The sequence below is a fragment of the Conger conger genome, chromosome 19, assembly GCF_963514075.1.
Source record: "Conger conger chromosome 19, fConCon1.1, whole genome shotgun sequence".
NCBI lineage: Eukaryota > Metazoa > Chordata > Actinopteri > Anguilliformes > Congridae > Conger > Conger conger.
This window is the reverse complement of record NC_083778.1, coordinates 4,107,967-4,126,580: the sequence shown is the minus strand read 5'-3', so window position 1 is coordinate 4,126,580 and position 18,614 is coordinate 4,107,967. Positions and strand designations below refer to the sequence as shown.

General features: G+C 44.8%; 1 protein-coding gene across 19 annotated transcripts in view; it reads left to right on the top strand.

Moving 5' to 3' along the window:
* The window catches only part of LOC133118954 (NACHT, LRR and PYD domains-containing protein 12-like), a 687,468-nt gene that overhangs the window by 540,371 nt on the left and 128,483 nt on the right, over nucleotides 1–18,614 (top strand). For 9 of the 19 annotated variants that reach the window (XM_061229299.1, XM_061229296.1, XM_061229293.1 and 6 more), the window contains one exon: nucleotides 16,552–17,240. The exons of the other annotated variants lie outside the window; for them this stretch is intronic. The gene's annotated coding sequence lies outside the window, so the exon portion shown is untranslated. Of the gene's footprint in view, nucleotides 1–16,551; nucleotides 17,241–18,614 lie in introns of those variants that run through there. 19 annotated transcript variants of the gene reach the window in all.

The following is an 18,614-nucleotide window of genomic DNA, read 5'->3' as shown; positions in this document are numbered from 1 at the left end:
TCTGTAATGAACAGGCACTTTGCATGGAGGGGTGTTGAATTCTGGAAGGGCTGCTGGTGTCCCTCTGGGGGACAGGGGGGAGGACAGGAGGTGCTCAGCTGGCCTGATAAGTCCCTTCTCTGAGTCATCCTTCCACCTGCAGGTCTCCTTCCATCTGCAATGGAAGTGTCAGATTGATTTACTTGACTTACCATCTTTGGACCTCCTCAATGTCAGGGTACATTCCTTCCAGCAGGGAAAGCTCCAGAATAAGGTGGTGGTTTCTCAGTGAGGGCAGGGCAGCTTGGTTCTGCAGCACTGGGAAGCTCCTCCTTCCCGGGCACCCCTCTCTGCTTCTTCCTGGTAGCTTCAGTCCCTCTGCCAAGCCTGTCCTGATGCCTCTGCGACTCAATTCTCCATTGATTAAAATGTTGTCGGTACATATTTTTATCAAATTTCTCTTCCCCCAGCCTGGGCTCTTTTCTCTCTCAATCAACAATCAGCCTCAACACTCTCCAAGCAATCAGGTTTAAATGTTCCAGTCTTATCTGGCCACACAGTTTTATTTTTATTTATTTTTATTAATTTATTATTATTATTATTATTATTATTATTATTATTTTATGTTTGAACATAAGGTCCAGGGGAGTCTGGACCTTATCTTATCTAATCTTATCTAATGTTTCTGAGCAGTCTGTCAAAATCACAAGATCAACCTTTCTTCGTTGCATTTGCTTTTCCCCCAATACTGAATGAAAAGAATCGGAAAGAAAAAAAAGAAAAATAACCTCTTTTTTTATTTTTTATAAATAAAAATAAAGATAAGAAATAAAAATGAAAATAAACCTTTGGCAATGGAACTATGGAACTGTATGTGTTCCTCTTACACCAATTCCTTATTATGATATGTTTTTATTATATATGAGAACAACCACTTTTTTCTAAAAAATATATATATATATTATTATTATTATTATTATTATTATTATTATTATTTATGAGAACAACCAATTTGTTCCCTCCCTTGGGAAATTCACAATATTCACAACCCGGCAGTAATCATGCACATATTTACAAAGGATTCTCAAACCTTAAAATAATATTAAAAAATATGTAAAGATGACACACACAAGACATAGAGCTATAGTAGCTTGTGAAAGCCAGTATTTTACAAAATACCGTCAAAACTTCTCTTATGCGGCCTGTACCCGTGCAGCTGCCATGCCTTGCCCCTCTCTGGGTCGCTAAGGTCTTTTCAGGGATAGGAAGCGATATGTACGATCCTCTGCACAGTGATTTACGGCTCCTCTAAAAGGAGTCTTTTGCCTTTAAATTAAGTCCCTGTTCCACAGAGAATTCCACGTTTCTCGAGTCAGTATGGACAAGTCTGTCCGCCCGCATGCGTGCACTGCACCAACCGGCAGTATGCCCGATACAACTTCTCACGGGTTTTGGTTAGCTATAAGGCTCATTTCTTATCATTGTACTTCATTCATGCTTTTCAACATCACACTTTTAAAAAAGCCACAACTCACCCACAGGTATCCGTCACTCCTTTACAGGCACTGCCAAAAGCTGATGGGCCACAGGTAACGCCCTCATAGTCTTTTATAAAAAAGTTGACAGTTTACCTGTATCTTAGTTGTGCGCACTGGTCCTATTCAGGGAAAAAAACATCAGCCGTCAGCAGTCCCGCTTCAGAAGATTTGTGGCACCAAATGTTGAGGAAATATTTTTTTGTCACTTTTCCTCCTCATCCCTTTTACATGGGTGAAGTTGTTTTGGCAGCAATGATGTTGAAGAAATATTCAGAGTCATCAGTAGGTGCTCATTACAAATCTTTAGTTTCAAATAAAACAGATTAATCTGGGGAGTCTGTGTGCTCCAGAGAACTTCCAGAGATCAGAGAATTCCAAAGTAACAGTAGGAAGTATCCTAGTCTTTATACATTATAGCTAACCAATCAATTGTCATATAACATCACATTGTCTCTCTTCACCCGCCTTAATATTTTCTGTCACTCCATGAAAGCTGAGCTGTCTTAACCTTTCGCCTATATAATGATGCAGGCAAATTGGGCTGGTGATCACTAACTCAAAACATTTCTCTGCAAAGACCCACATTGCTTGAACTGCATCACTCAGTCAAAACAGGCCGTATCCAATGCCATGGTTTTTAAACACCTGATTAAGTGTTCTCTGCACTTTCATTAAACAAACTATACTTTGCAGCTCAATGTGTTTTAACAGACATACAGTTCTAATTGCTCATGATGACTGACTTATTCATTTTAACATAATTAATAATGATTCTTCAAACATTATGGCTTATTGTAGTACGAAACAGCATTTGAAATATAGTATATAGATATATAGTAACATTTAGGAAAGGGAATTTTTGCACAATCTGAAAGTATTTAAATCAAGCTTCATCATTCCTGGTTTTCAATAAGGGCATTTTGATCAAACTTCAACAGGACATTTGCGTTTACATGGCCTGTACTCTGACTTTAGGGGTAACTTGAAGTAGAGTAGCCCCAGTCATGAGCCCCGCATCATATTTGGGCATGGCCCACAATTGAGAGAGGATTGCACTCAGTTTTGGGTCTGACACATGCAAATACATGTGTGTCACAAGGCAATGCATGAATGCTGTCAGAGAATCTGGAAACTGGTGTGCATTAACACAAAGAGAGGGAGAATATTTTGTGAGTTCTCCTCTCTTCCCAGTCTGTAGTCCAAACATAATTTAACCCAGGGTCCTGTGTCCTCCCTTTTTTTGTTTGAGGCTTTACACAGAGATGCTTGGGGTACGCTTCCCAAAATGGTACAAAATGGCTGTTGTGCTGAGCTCAATTGTACAGACAATGCAAAAATCTTATCCTACCAAAAACAATTTAGTACACAATTTTGTTTCACCATACCATTTCTCCTAATTTCAAAAACTCTACTCCTTCCCTACATGCAGTTTTCTTTTAATTCTCACTGGCTTTTCACCTCTGCCTCCTTTCGTCCTGTGTCTGAGCAAGGTACTCAAACCCCTTTTTCTTCTGTTCAATACAGCTTTTACATCAATCTTCTACACATTCTCAAACCCTCTGCTACATCCTAGTTCCAATCACTGGCATATTTACCTGGCCTTAGCTGTGCCTGGGCATCTGTCCAGATCCCACGCATAGAAGTACATTACAAGTTTTCTACACTGTTAATTCTACCAATTGTCATTTGTGCATTCTACAACCAATCCTAAAATCTCTGCCAAGCAGGTTTACCAGACATACAGGAGAGAATATAAATGCATGTTTTAAAATGATAGTAGAACCCGCATTGTTATCCTGAACCAATAAAGGAATTATAAACTTTTCTGTTGTATTACCTCCTCCGGCATCTGGACTGACCATAGTTTTTCCACAAGGTGGAGGCTTTGATCCCCACAGTTTAGCTGTTATTACAGAATGACCAGCCTCCATATTTACAATAACTAATGCTCGCCTATTTACTTTTAACAACCCGATTGGTAATGAATTTGCAGGCGTTCGATATAGAAAACCCGCGGACTCACCACCCCGTGCAAGCGCCCTGCACACCTTCATTGTCCTTGCAATCCAGTTTGGCTGCCAGGATTTTGGGAATGCACCAGCGCCCTGTGGCATCTGAGTCCAGCCATTCCATCCGGGGCAGCCACCAGGGTTTTGGATTGTGACATTACCCTGGGGAGCCGTTTCCCAAAGTCCAGTATCCTTTTGCTGAAGCCAGCTCTTTCCGCAAACCGTCCATGAAGCAGTTAGTCAGCTGGGTTCCGTACGGGGTGAGACTGGCATGTTATCTCCAGGTTTCTCCATTCCGCTGTGTGCATCGTATTTTTGTGTAAGTCTCTCAAGAACATCGTTAACAGTTTCACCAAACCTTCTCCACCCACCTGACTCGGATCTGCAGGTCCCCACACACGGCCTGCAACTCTGACAGCTTCCAGAGACGAGTTGCAGGACCATCAGACCCTGGTCTTCCTGACCCACTCTGGGGTTTGGGCATTCTGTGCAGTTCACCCGTGGTGGAAATGACCTTTCCCGTGGAATCTGGGCTTGCTGAGGCTGTTGCCTGACTCCGCTATCCGCAGCCCCACTGCTGGAAAGTGGGGGTCTCACAGCACTGGACTCTGCTCCTCGGTGGGTGGGTGCAGGGGCAGCTGTGTCCTGGGTGTTGCTGATAGTGGTCTGGCGGACACGCAGGGTAATCTAGGTCCAGGTCAATTTTATATATGCTGGCGAGTAATGCCAAATTTGGATCAAAAGAGCAGTTGAAATGCACAACAGGAGGTAACACTGAATTAAAAAAAATGAAAAAATTACAAAGAAAGTCATACATTTAAAAAAAAATTATTATTCTTTTTTTTTTTACTGCAGATGTTTACTCCTTCTTCCCTCTTAGCCTGCTTTTCCTGTCTTAACATTGTTTCTTTTTTTTCTTCACAAATCCAAAATATTTCCATTTCCATTTATTTTTACAGAATAACATGATAATACACTGGTGTGTGGTTGCCGACCCATACTGTCATGCATTATTTTCATAGGACCCGCAAATTCTGGGTCTTGCCTCTTTGAACTCTTTGAGCTCATGGTTATTACCTCACCCCACTACCAGTCTGTACCTGATTATTAATAATTTACCTTTTTACTTATTTTAATGCGCAAGTTTTTTTTTTTTTTTTAACTTAATTAACTTAATTACTTTTTTATTTGTTTATTTTTTTAAGGTGCACCTGATCTAATCAGAGTCTAAAAGACAATTTGTCTCCAATGTCGACACTTTCACACATGCGCGCACACACACACAGACCCACTACACAACGCCTCTATCACACTGGCCTGTTTTCAGCTTGCACTCTCATGGACAACAAAACAAACCATAGTACACAACAAGGTAATTTACTTTAGAGCTCAGTTCTTTTTTATACGTATTTACTCATGAAGACCAATCAATTCTAATAGTTAACTATTAACTATTACTTCTATCAGCGCTTGGGACCCAGTCCCAGAGTATTAGTGAGAGCATACCGGCTCTAGAGAGCATACCGGCTCTTGTGTTTGAATCACCCCCTGAGTGATGGGCCCGTCAGCCCCAATCAAACGAGGTACCTTTTAGTGATTTACTATGGCCCTGAGTGTTCTTTAGTTTTTTAGGATCGCATATTGGTTACCCCACACATAAACATCTCAGAACTGGACCGGATACCATCATCCTTCCCCATAGGCGATTGCTTACAATCCCTTCGTGGGGTGGGTTTTTCGGTTCAAGGGACTATAACCCCTGGCAGTGTACACTGTCTGTCCATGTCACAGACTCTGAGACTGTTCTGTATAGGGAAGAACCACATTAGCGATCCCATCCTCATCGGCAAACTGTGGGGAAAAATTCCCTTTTTAACATGCACAAATAAGATATCACAGATGAGCATCGTCTGATGAAACAGATCCAGTAAAAACACAATAGCTATTCTTCTATTTAACTTTCATATTTATTTGCAAATAAATGACAAAGTGAGAAAGCTTACCGGCTTTCTGATTTGAATCAGACATAAGTAAGACTCTTATACACACTTTTCCTGAAGGGGGGGCTTTACCAAAACAAAAAGACATGAAGCTTGCCATGAACATTTATCAGTATTTTGTCTTCTGAATACCCCTTGTTGACCTTGCTGTAAGACCGGAATGTGCTAGCTACCCCCTTCCAGGAGAAGCAGAGACATTAAGGTCAAAGGCTGTCTGTCTGCTGGGAGAGGGACAGAGAAAGACTCATAGTAAGCACTTAATTCAGAAAGTGGTCTAATAGTAATAAGGATTATCACTTTATCAAAGGTTATTTGTAATCTTGTGATTGTCTTTATGTTAACACACATTGTCAATTAAGAATAAATTAAGAAAATTACCCTTACACCATACAATTATATGATGTATTACATTTGAACTTAATATTTCCAACAGTTGATGGTCGGGTGCATATGCAAGATTGCAAACCCTGCACTTTTGTGGAGAACCAACTTGAATTTGGCCTTTCTATAGTGCTAATGCAGCAAGTCAAAAAGGGCTGTGACAATGACATGGTCAGCAGTTTGCATTCATTTGCATCGTCTATGCTGTTCCATCAACAAAGAAGAATGTGGAGGACTGACAGGAAAAGCAACCGGACTCGGCTAGGCTTTTCTGATAAATGGTTGGAATTTATATAGCGCCTTTATCCAAAGCGCTGCACAATTGATGCTTCTCCATTCACCCACTCATACACACACTCACACACCAAAGGCGATTGGCTGCCATGCCATAAACAAAAACTGATGTGCAGGATTAGCATAAATTGATGCCTCTAAAATACCTGAAGAAATTACATTTCTGGCAATTTAAAGAGATGGCCGAGAAAAGATTAAAGACGCTTTCAAAATTCAAAATGACTGTCTTTCAAAATTCGGTGTAAACATACTAACATGTAAAGATAATTTGTTTCTAATTGGCTTACTTCACTGCGTATATGCCACATGGGACAGGAATAAAAAGGAATGGAGCCGGTGTAAAATGTTCTGCGGTGTCCTAGGTGCTGTATACACACTGGATCCGTGCTGCGTGCGGAGTAAAATGGGGCTAAGCAGTGGAATGTCTGGGCCGGGGAAGACTAAAGCTTTTGTTACCTCTGTGCTTTCCGTAGTCTGTTTCCTGCTCCATTCACTCATTTTTTGTTTCACCTGTGCTCCATTTGTTGTCTCCGCCTCCCACTCCTTATATGTACTTCCTTCCTGTCTCTTGTCATTTATTTCACCTGTTCCTTATCTGTTCCCCAGTTCACACACCTGATTCTTGTTTCTACTTGTTAGACCGGTATATGTGCCATAGATGTTTTGTTTGCTCAATGCTAGTTCGCCATACCTTGTATTCTGAGTCTGTATTTTCCTGTCCTGGTTCTAGCCCCCTGTACCGCATGCTTTCACCCCTGTAATTCCGTCTGGTCTGCTCTGATTTTGGATTTCCTGTTTTTGATCTCTGCCTGGCTTTGGACTTAGTGTTTTTTTTTGTGTGCTTTCATCTGTGTGGACTTCCTTCCTGTTCTTGGACTCTTCTGTGTGCCCTTTATGTACCCGTCTGCCTGGATTTTTTACCATTACCTGTTTCTGGATTGTGTTTTCGATCTGCCCACTGTTCATGAAAGCCTGCCTGTTTTCACCTTCTCCCCGAGTCTGCTCTTGGTTCCTCTGACAGCCGCTTTATTTTCTCTGTGCCTATTTCAACGGCTACAGTAGCCTAAACACAGGTTTCACATCTATTACTCATTATTACTCAACTACAATCATGTGGCAAGTTAGCTTGCAAAGTTCTACCTTCACCTATTTCTATGACTTTTTGGCAATTTTGTAAACCTTTTTGTCAGCCAACAGGTGTGAGAAATGTCGCTCCTTAAACCCAGCAGAGGGCAGTGTTGACTGTGGAATGGTTAAGTGTCCATATTCTAATACAGTCTGGAGTTGGATGCGTCATATTTATTGTTATTAGATTATAATGTCTCACATTTTATAACCATATTTGTGCTTGTTAAATGTGCACATAATGCTACCAGGTTAGATAATTATCCCTTTCAGAACCGCATCTTCAACTGAAAGTGTGTGCTAACTGTGGCAGTGATAAATTAAGTGTTGAATTCAGTGGCATCCTCTTGTGTTTCTAACCGGACATGCTGCAGTGGGACAGCATGTCTAACCACTTTTAAGAGATGGTGGTGATCTCCTTAAGCCACTACAAGAGTTTTTATGGAAACATCCACAGGACAATATGGCTTTAAAACAGAAAATTATCATTAAAAAATCAAACAGAATATATGAAATGCCAGATTCCATAGTTCGGGCCCTATAGATGCTTATTGACTCATAATCATATATTATTCATATCTGAATAATGACTATTTAAATGTGTTTCATGTCTTATTTCTGCTTAACTTGAGCTGGGGTTACTATGTATAACATGGCCATGCTCCACCTCGATGTGGCCAATAATATGTTGGCCGGTCTCCCGTTGTACAAGATGCGGCTTTAGACGATCTCACACTCCCACACTTAGTGGAAATGTCTGTTTCTCCATCAGTCATGAATGACATTGAATCCGCGATTTGTACAGACGTCTTTTTCTGCGATCACCCCAATGAACTGGGCACAGGCAGTTTCATGGCAGTAACGGGTTTACATTTAACCCGTTCCTTTTCATAAGGATGATCTGGGACTTAAGTTTAGTAAACGGTAGCTCTTCTTTGGCTGTATTCTAAGCAGTGTTACATTGTATTATCTGACTCCTCACTGCTTCGGTTTTCCGCTGCCTGGCGCTGAAACGCTGTGGGGAGGGGGGCTCCTCTGCCCGCCACGCACCTGTCACGCCCAGGACGTGTTTCTTGGAGACATTGTGCTTTTTTAACGTTTCAATTCGGAACGTCGATGCTCCGACAGCAAAAGCACTGTTCCCAGCCATGCTTTGGCCGCACTCTTTGCAATAAATGCAATGCGTGATGTTGGCCGTTTTATCATATGTGAGCCACGGAAATTGGACAGGCCATTCTTTGTGAAAGGCAGTATATTTTGGCCTTTTTGTATGTGGTCTGCTCTGGCTCTGGCTCGGAGTCAGATGAAGATGTTAGGTCAGGATTAGGCATCTTCCCGGGGACAGGGGAGACAGGTGGTGGAGCGGTTACCTCCGCCGATGATGTTGGGTCTGGGCTGGGCCTTTCAGGGCCGGGGACAGGTGTAACGGGCACCGCAGTCACACAGAGACAGACTGATTTTTGGTTGCATGTCGCACTCTGGAGGACTGTCTAAGCTATGACGGGTACGCCTTATTTATAACAAACTTTATTTACGCGTTTTATGGAATTCATATTCCATTCCAATTAAGCATGAATTAATCAGGATTACCCAAATGAATCACCCATTTTAATGTTGAATCCAATTGTGTTTTTTATATGATAAATAATTTGAATATTCAATTGGCTTATTAAAATAATTTTGCCGCTGCAAATTAAAATAAAATATGAATGAATGAATGGAACAATAAAACCACAAAACTGTGAAAGCTTTGATCCATCCCTCATTATTTGTGTCAATGCATTTTCGAATGATTCACGGTCAAGTTTGTTTGGCTCACGTTTGATAAATGAGGCAACAGAAATGTACAAGACATGAGGCATGAGAAGGAGTAATGTTACAGGGTAATTTTTATCCAGTTATTTCACCCATTTTGATAAATGAACAATTGTAAATGCCATTTCAAAGAACGTATTCTTCTCCATAATCTCCACATTTTTACAGTACATAATCCAGAATATCACAGTTCACCCTAATCAAGCCCTTCTTCATTTATAAAGCATTAAAAGCTTGAATGAGGGATTTAAAACTCAGGATTTAAAAGTTTAAAATATTTTAAAGAAACAGAATTTTTTGTTGCGAGAGTTTCCAGTTAATTATTTTTCACCTGCAGTTAGAGTCATTTAAAATGAGCGCTAAACTGCGGCATTCCACAGGGAGTCATTCTCAGTTTCATTGGATATGCTGTAGATGGCGCTAGTCTACCACAATCAGTCACTGAATACTCCAAGGTCTGTGACACCTTGAAGGCAGTGGCTTTTAGAACTAGAGAACTAACAGCGGCAGATTGGCAAACTAGCAAGCTCAGTAATGAAGATACAGATAGAAAAACTTCAATCAGTGGACCTCAGTCAATATATTAGTATAGAAGTGTATATCCTATGGAAGATGTTATTTTGTGTTTGTATTGTGATTATTGTATTTATTTTTTATAATCTTCTCGACCTGTTGCAGTCTGAGGAAAGCACAAGGAGAGGTAGGGGGAGGGTGACGGATGGGGCAAAGTGCCATCCAGAAAAGAGTATTCACCCAGACCACGGCATAACGTTCTAGTTTTATTTATGCAGGTATTCAATGGGTGTGTGTGTATGAGTGTGTGTGTGGGTATATGTGTTTGTGGGGTTGCGGGTTGGGGGTGTGTGTGTGTGTGTGTGTGTGTGTGTGAGGGTGTGCGTGAGTGTATATGTGTTTGGGGGGTTTGTGTATGTGTATGAATGTAGAGTACTGTGCAAAAGTCTGAGGCATCTGTATAACATTCTGTTCAGGAAGATTCTTTCAAAAATAATGAAAGGTCCTAAATACACGCACTATACATTTTACATTACATTTTTGTAATTTGCCAGAATAGTTAAAAACTTCCATCCATCCATTATCTGAACCCGCTTATCCTGAACAGGGTCGCAGGGGGCTGGAGCCTATCCCAGCATACATTGGGCAAAAGGCAGGAATACACCCTGGACAGGTCGCCAGACCATCGCAGGGCACACACACCATTCACTCCCACACACATACCCACGGGCAATTTAGACTTTCCAATCAGCCTAACCTGCATGTCTTTGGACTGTGGGAGGAAACAGGGAGAACATGCAAACTCCGCACAGAGAGGCCCCAGCCGACAGGGATTCAAACCCAGGACCTCCTTGCTGTGAGGCGGCAGTGTTACCCACTGCACCATCCATGCCACCGAGTTAAAAACTTAATAAAATCAATATTTTTTGTGACCACCCTTCGGCGTTAAAACTGCATCACTTCTCTGAGATCAACGCTGTCCTGCAGTTCTATAAGACAATCAGCAGGGAGGTTGTTCCAAGCATGTGAGACTTGCCACAGTTCTTCTGCAGACTTTGGTTGGCTCCTTGCTCCTGATCTCAGACACCCTTGATCAAGTTTTTAGGTAAAAAGTAGTCAATTACTTAGCGTAATTTGTTACTTTTAAAAATTATATAGTGAAATGTCTTTAAAATGATTTATTTTGGAAAATTAATATTTGGATGTGTTCTTTAAAAGTACAAAATCAAAAAATAAGCATATATATAATAAAGTGTAGGGTGCCTAAGACTTCTGCACAGTATGTGTGTGTGTGTGTGTGTGTGTATGTTAGTGTGTAGATGTGTACATGTGTAAGGGGTCTGTGTATGTTAGTTGATGTTGTGGTGCCTCGGGGTGGATCCTGAGGTGTAGTGGGTGATGTATAAATGCATAGTGTGGTGCCTCGGGGTGGATCCTGAGGTGTAGTGGGTGATGTATAAATGCATAGTGTGGTGCCTCGGGGTGGATCCTGAGGTGTAGTGGGTGATGTATAAATGCATAGTGTGGTGCCTCGGGGTGGATCCTGAGGTGTAGTGGGTGGGCCCAGCTGCAAACCAGACACGGGTGTCAGCAATTATCCGGAAAAAGTCATCTTTTTATCTTTTTCGGGGTATTGGTGATAGCGCCCCCCTCAGGGCAAGGGTAGGGGAAAACGGGAGAAATAAAAGGGGCCGTTCAGGCAAAATCAACTCAAGTTCTTCCCGGACTGGGGTATGCTCCAGAACCTCCTTCCTTCTTCCCTCTTGGGCCATGTCAGGGCTGGGGGGAAGCACAGAGGTACAGGGTAAGTACGATTGGGGTTTTATTAGGCTCACGTGTCCGGCGTCAAACTCCGGGTCTTTGGGTTTGCCGTCGGGGAAGGTGGGGTCTCCTTCAGGGCCGGTTCGTGGGGTCGGTACGGCAGGGCATAGACGTTCTGTCCTCTATCCGGTTCGGCGCTGGCTCTTCCTCTCTTTTGTCTCCCCCTCTTTTAGGATAGGCGCCGACTGACTCAGTTTGTAGCCTCGACTGCGCCTTAAATCTCTTCCCCTGCTCATTAGAGAAAAGGGCTGCAGCTGGGTTAGTATTCTTCCACCAGGTTCACTCACATGCGCTGTCCGGGGTCCTGGACTGCAGGTCGAGGGATCACTCTCCAGGGTGCTGATCTCCCCATCACCTCTCTGGGAAAATAGACTCCTTCTTGTACCTCTCCTAATGCGTAACGTTTGCGTGGCTGCGTTGTGCAGGTCCTTCTGGGGTTCTCCACCCACGTGGCGCAACATGCAGGAGCAGGGGCCCCACAACGTGCATATGTGTTTCTGTGTGTGTGTGTGTGTGTGTGTGTGTACAGGGTATGTGCAGTTGTGTGTGTGTGTGTGTGTGTGTGTGTGTGTGTGTACAGGGTATGTGCATTTGTGTGTGTGTGTGTGTGTGTGTGTCTGTGTTGGTGTCTCTTCACACGGACTGGGAAGAGTCAGAGTCTGACATGGATGACTGAATATATAAACCTAATAGTTTAATTTATATATAGTCATATAAGAGTTATTGTTCAATATCATTAAAGTGAAGCATCTATCTTTTATGTCACGCTTTGTAGAATAATTTGTTTATTCAAGAAACGAGTTATCAACCATATTTTCTGAAGAAATTTCTGTTTAATGGCAGTACAAGTATGTGATGTCGGCATATTTGAGCGTAAACTGAACAAAATGCTTAAGAATAAAGGCATGTATTAGAGATTAATTTAACATTTTAAAATGCACCAGAAGCCTCCAAATTGTATCAGAAAAAAAAAATTTTTCTTTTTGGCCAACTACTTACATTTTGGGGAACTCTGTCAATGTTTTGTAAGGTGTGTGACACACACAGCTCTGTTAGTTTATGTGAATGTGCTGTAAGGTGTGTGACACACACAGCTCTGTTAGTTTATGTGAATGTGCTGTAAGGTGTGTGACACACACAGCTCTGTTAGTTTATGTGAATGTGCTGTAAGGTGTGTGACACACACAGCTCTGTTAGTTTATGTGAATGTGCTGTAAGGTGTGTGACACACAGCTCTGTTAGTTTATGTGAATGTGCTGTAAGGTGTGTGACACACACAGCTCTGTTAGTTTATATGAATGTGCTGTAAGGTGTGTGTGTTCTTCTCTCTGCAGGCTGTCAGGCTGTAGAGTCACACAGAGAGGCTGTGATTCTCTGGCTTCAGCTCTGTGTTCAAACCCCTCACACCTGAGAGAGCTGGACCTGAGATACAATCACCCAGGAGACTCAGGAGTGAGAGCGCTGTCTGCTGCTAAACAGGACACACTCAGACTGCTGTAAGTACACACACACACACACACACACACACACTCACACTGCTGTAAGTACACGCACACACACACACACACACACTCACACTGCTGTAAGTACACACACACACACACACACACACACTCACACTGCTGTAAGTACACACACACACACACACACTGCTGTAAGTACACACACGCACACACACACACACACATTGCTGTAAGTACACACACACACACACTCACACTGCTGTAAGTACACACACTCACACACACACACACTCACACTGCTGTAAGTACACACACACACACTCACACTGCTGTAAGTACACACTCACACACACACACACTGCTGTAAGTACATACACACACACACACACTGCTGAAAGTACACACACACACACTCACACTACGGAAGGTACACACACACACACTCACACTGCTGAAAGTACACACACACACACACTCACACACACACTCACACTGCTGAAAGTACACACACACACACACTCACACTGCTGAAAGTACACACACACTCACTGCTGTAAGGACACACACACACACACTGCTGTAAGTACACACACACACCCCCCCCCACACGCACACACACCCGCACACAAACACACACATCCCTCCGCCACACACACACACCCCTCCGCCCCACACACACACGCACACACACACACACACACATACCCCCCCACACACACACACTCACAAACACACACACACACACGCACACACACATACCCCTCCACCCCACACACACACTGCTGTAAGTACACAAACACACACACACACACACACCCCTCCACCCCACACACACACACACACAAACACCCCTCCACCCCACACACACACGCTCACACACACACACACACACAGATACCCCTCCGCCCCACACACACACACACACACAATCATACCCCTCCGCCCCACACACACACACACACACAATCATACCCCTCCGCCCCACACACACACACACACACACACACACACACACACTCACTCTGTTCTGTGTTTCTTACAGTGTGGAACATGGAGGAGAGAACAGGATCAAACCAGGACCCAGGAAATGTGAGTCTTTATCGGTGGAGGGGTGTTTGTGTGTGTATGTGTGTGTGTGGGGCGGAGGGGTATGTTTGTGTATGTGTGTGTGTGTGTGTGTGTGTGTGTGTGTGTGTGTGGGGCAGAGGGGTATGTGTGTTGTGGTAACCCGCTGGTAGAGAGAGAGAGAGAGAGTAAAATTGGTGGAAAAAAAATTAATTTGTTATAATTTTTTTTTTTTTTTTTTTTTTCTCTCTTTTTTTTTTTTACAGTGCTGGTGCCTTCAGGGCACTTCTTTAGTGTCCCGGACAAACGAAAAACATTCCCTTCTCATACACGGGAATCGGATCACAAAAAACGGTAAAAAAGGAAACTAGAAAATAAGTCCGTGCTCAAAAAATTAGGGAATTTCAAAAAAACGGTAACCGGTAAATTAGGGCGGACTTCAGGCGGTGGGGTTCACTCGCTCGTCTCCGCTGTGGGGCCGTGATCTCTCCGGGGTGTCCCGGCCTCGGGAGTCCACTTCCCCCGCCTAGGCATCTAGGAATCAAATGCACAGGTTAGTTGGCTTCGAGCCGGATTGACGTGCTCACGTGGCGTTCGCTCGGTTGCACTGGCTCCGCGGGTCTCCTCTCATTCGCCCCCTCAGCCCCGCTCTGCTCCCGAGTTCGCCCTTTTGTAGGGTGTTGCTCTCCCCTCCAACTCGGTGCAGCTGTGCCTGGTTAATTGCGAGAGGTTAGTGGCGTGCATTCCGCACGCGTTTCGGTGGTGCTAACCTTGGTGCTGATTCCTTTTCCGGCGCGGCTCTCTCCAAGGTGCCGGTCCCTCAAATACGTCCACGGGAAATATTCCCCGCGAATTACTTTCCCCAGCTCCTGGCGCCGTCGCACAGCCCGCCCCTCTTCAGTGGTGTACTGATCCTTGATCGGGCCACCACAGTGTGTATGTGTGTGTGTGTGGGGGGGGGGCGTATGTGTGTGTGTATGGGGCGGAGGGGTGTGTGGGGGGGGGTGTGTGTGTGGTGCGGAGGGGTGTGTGGGGGGGTGTGTGTGTGTGTGTGTGTGGGGCGGAGGGGTGTGTGTGTGGGGGGGTGTGTGTGTGTGTGTGGGCGGAGGGGTGTGTGTGTGTGTGTGTGTGGGGCGGAGGGGTATGTGTGTGTGTATGTGTGGGTGTGTGTGTGGGGGGGGCGTATGTGTGTGTGTATGTGTGGGTGTGTGCGGGGCGGAGGGGTATGTGTGTGTGTGTGATTGTGTGTGGGGGGGTGCGTGTGTGTGTGCGTGGGGGGGGTATCTGTGTGTGTGTGTCTGTTTGTGTGTGGGGGGTATGTGTGTGTGTGGGGCAGAGGGGTATGTGTGTGTGTGTGGGGTTGGGGGGTATGTGTGTGTGTGTGTGTATGGGGCGGAGGGGTGTGTCGGGGGGGTGTGTGTGTGGTGCGGAGGGGTGTGTGGGGGGGTGTGTGTGTGTGTGGGCGGAGGGGTATGTGTGTGTGTGTGTGTGTGTGTGTGTGGGACAGAGGGGTATGTGTGTGTGTGTTCGGGGCAGAGGGGTATGTGTCTGTGTGTGGGGTTGAGGGGTATGTGTGTGTGTGTGTGGGCGGGGGTGTATGTGTGTGTGTGTGTGTGTGGGGCGGAGGGGTGTGTGTGTGTGTGTGTGTGGTTGTGGGGCGGAGGGGTATGTGTGTGTGTGTGTGTATGTGTGTGTGTGTGTGTGTGTGTGGGGGGGTGGGGTATGTTTGTGTGTGTGTGTGTGTGGGGGGGGGCGTATGTATGTGTGTGTGTGTGTGTGTGGGGGGGGGGGGTGTATTTGTGTGTGGGTGTGTGTGTGTGGGGCGGAGGGGTGTGTGTGTGAGTGTGAGTGAGAGACTTAATTATAAAATCTCTCACTCACATAATGAGGTGAATATGAATAATAATTAATGTCATTAATGTCTCTGGTGTGCAGACGGCTGTCGGCTCACACTGGATCCAAACACAGCGCACAGAGAGCTGTCTCTGTCTGAGGGGAACAGGAAGGTGACACACACACGGGGGAGAGAGGAGCCATATCCTGATCATCCAGAGAGATTTGATGTCTGGGAGCAGGTTCTGTGCAGAGAGAGTGTGTGTGAGCGCTGTTACTGGGAGGCTGAGTGGAGTGTGTCTGAGGGGGGATGGGTTGAAATAGCAGTGACATATAAAGGAATCAGCAGGAAAGGACGGGGTGATGACTGTAGGTTTGGAATGAATAAAAACTCCTGGAGTCTGTGGTGCTATAAACACTGTTACTCTGTCTGGCACAATAAGAACCCCACACCCCTACCTGCCCCCTCCCCCTACCACAGAGCAGGAGTGTGTGATGATGGTGCTGGTGCAGGAGTGTGTGTGTACAGGGTAGGAGTGTGTGTGGACCGTCCGGCTGGCACTCTGTCCTTCTACAGCGTCTCTGACTCTGACACACTGACCCTCCTGCACACACTCCACACACACTTCACTCAACACACACCCCTCTGTGCTGGGTTTAGAGTGTGGAGGGGCTCAGTGTCCCTCTGCCAACTGGAGTAGAGACACACACACACTGTGGCACCCCACGGGGAGAGAGAGGCAGAGAGAGCAGGAATAAGTGTGTCCAAAATTATATTTTAATACATTTTCTTTAAGTGTCTTCAGGACACATTCAATTCACACTTTCTTTTTTTCCAACAAAGAAAAAAAATCACCAGCCAAAAAATTAGGTACACCGGCCCTCTCTGAATTACGTGGCTCTGTCAGCCCGTCTGTATCTGGGGCGGTCCGTCCTATCCGCGCCTTTCCTGGCACGGAGATCCACGTTCCCGCTTTGTCGCCCGGTTCTGCGTCGTTGGCTGTTTCTCGTGCGTGCTGGCTCCGCATCCGTCTCCCTTACTGCTCAGCCCCGTTCTGTGGTTGTGCCCGGCCTTTTGTAGGGCTCCTCTCTCTCTCCAACTCGTCCCAGCTGCGCCTGTCCAATCAGAGCCTTAGAGTTCACTGCCCACATTCCCCCACGCGCCTTTCCTCCGGTGCTGCTGGCCTTGGTGCTGATCCTCCACCGGCTCTCTCCACGGTGCTGACCTGTCAAGATACCAATTCAGGAAATAAACGTTGTGAAGTATTTTCCCCAGCATTTGGCGTTGGCACACGTGTCGTCTCTCTCCCGTGGTGTACCGATTCCCGATCGGGCCGCCACAACACACACTCATACACACACACACACACACACACACACACACACACACTCATACACACACACTCACACTCATACACACACTCACACACACTCATACACACACACACACACACTCATACACACACTCACACACACACACACACACACACACACACTCACACACACACACTCACACTCATACACACACTCACACACACTCATACACACACACACACACACTCATACACACACTCACACACACACACACACACACACACTCATACACACACTCACACACGCACACACACTCATACACACACTCTCACACACACACACACACACACACACACACACTCATACACACTCATATACACACACACACACTCATACACACACTCACACACACACACACTCACACACACACTCACACTCATACACACTCATACACACACACACACACACACTCATACACACACTCATACACACACTCATACACACACTCACACACACTCTTACACACTCATATACACACACACATACACACACTCACACACACTCACACACACACACTCATACACACACTCACACACACACACTCATACACACACTCATACACACACTCACACACACTCTTACACACTCATATACACACACACATACACACACACACTCATACACACACACACACACTCATACACACACACACACACACTCCCCCCCCCACACACACGCACACACACACCCCTCCACCCCACACACAGGCACACACACACACTCCCCCCCCCCCCACACACACACACACATACCCCCCACACACACACACATACCCCTCAACCCCACACACACACACACACACACACACACCCTTCTACCCCACACATACAGACACACACACATTTATTTTTGTATATTTTAATAAAATCATATTGTATATCGTCATGATGTGTTTATATACATTCGGTGATTAAAACATGAGTATAACATTAAGAGTGTAATTCTGGTGAAAGATGGTAAAAGGCTTTTGAGGTAATAATTCTCCTGTACCTGCATCTTTGTATAAAAGTTCACTGCATTTTACTAGTTTTTCCAGTTGATTTGATTCATTTTCACAAGAGTTCCAGTGTGCAAAGTTGTGTGGGTGAATGCAGCTCAAAGGGAGAATGCAGAATGATCACTGCAGTGTACTTATTTCCTTTCATTACTGTGAACAGTAATGTATTGAGTTTCCTTATTTACTGTGTCATGATTGCTTTGTTTGAACCTGTTCCTGTAAAATGTGTATGTGATTAAACCTGAATTATAAAAACATTGAACATCTTGCTGTTATTTATTACTGCGGACTCCTGTGCTCCAGTAGTACTTATTTCATATTCTGTATGGGATTATGTTTGTGCTCAAAATGAGTAGATCAGGATGGGGCTAAAATCTGCACAGTTCAGTGAATGACATTGATCTACA